Below are 1,258 nucleotides of genomic sequence, written 5' to 3'. Positions count from 1 at the left end.
TTGCTTTGCTTTACACGATACAGGTATTCCTAATTCGACTCTTCTCAAGGGGAGAGACTCAAAACTTGTAGTATGCCATAGAATTTTCAGCAAAGCTTTTTACCTGAAAGGTTGACAAAGAGGAGAATGAGGAACTTCTCTAGATGTCCAAGATCAGACAAATTATCAAGAGTCAATTCTTATAAAACATATGCTTTACTTTCAAGTTTGTAGCTATAATCTTTTACATTCCAATGAAACAACACAACATGGTGTCTCCAGAGAGACACAAACACAGAAAGAACAACACTGCAAAAAAAATGCAACTCGGTTTTTTTTGTGAGAGGTCCTTCTGTCTCTGTTTTACATATATTGTTAAAGAATAGGAACAGATTTGAGCCTATGGCAATAAGAGTCAGAACTAGTGAGTGGTGGGAAGATTTATGTTGGGTGAAAGAAGGGCAGAGTTAGAACCCAAGGAGATACTGAAGGCAGTGGATAGGAATTTTATGTGATGATCCACAGCTAGGTGGCAAATTACAGAGAAATAAAAAACGGTTTTAATTGTTATGAAAGAGATAGACAGAAAAGAGCTAGAGGTCTCATTTTATTAAGGATGCTAGATTTCAGGAATATCAGAACACTAAGAACCCATGATGTCTTTCTCTTTGTTATCAGCATCTTTGGCACACTAGATGATTGATATGTGGACATGTCAATTGTGCTCGAATATACACGACAAAATGATTTGTCTGCTCTTTTCTTCTCTGTAGCTCTGTTGTTAAACTTGAGATTCAATCCTGCTGCACAACCCTCATGTACCTTTTCAAATCCAAGGATTCTAGCTATGGCTGCTTTCACGTTACTGGAATATTTATGGGTTAAGTGTCTAGCTATGGCTGCTTTCATGTTACTGGAATATTTATGGGTAAAGAGCTGACTTCTCTGGATCGATGATGACAAGAAGTCTCTGAGGACGCTGACTGACTCATGGAAGTGGCAATCTGAGGTCCAGATAAGAGGTCCTCTTGAGAACCATGATTTATTCAGAACATGGCTAGCATTCTTCCATTGTAAAGTACGACATATCAAAGTGTAGACTAGTTTTGGTTTCCTAAATTTTGAGGAAAGAACAATTTTGTAGTGTGCCCAAAACTTTCCATTTGTCTGTTTTAATTCATCCCCTCTAAAAAGCACTGTACTGCATCATTCATCTTACATTGCTTTGACGTTATTGACTGATATGTGCCTGAAACAATGATCCAAAAGTGGATTAAGT

The 1,258-nt window shown here is 37.5% G+C and overlaps 1 non-coding gene across 1 annotated transcript; it reads left to right on the top strand.

Annotated features, from left to right (window-relative positions):
• The first annotated feature begins 926 nt into the window (after positions 1–926).
• Positions 927–992, top strand: LOC148118102 (small nucleolar RNA SNORD109A). Its single transcript, XR_015736497.1, has one exon. It is a non-coding gene; the product is annotated as a small nucleolar RNA SNORD109A (small nucleolar RNA).
• Positions 993–1,258: the final 266 nt, after the last annotated feature.

The sequence above is a fragment of the Myodes glareolus genome, chromosome 24, assembly GCF_982192425.1.
Source record: "Myodes glareolus chromosome 24, mMyoGla1.1, whole genome shotgun sequence".
NCBI lineage: Eukaryota > Metazoa > Chordata > Mammalia > Rodentia > Cricetidae > Myodes > Myodes glareolus.
This window is presented reverse-complemented; position numbering and strand designations above follow the sequence as displayed.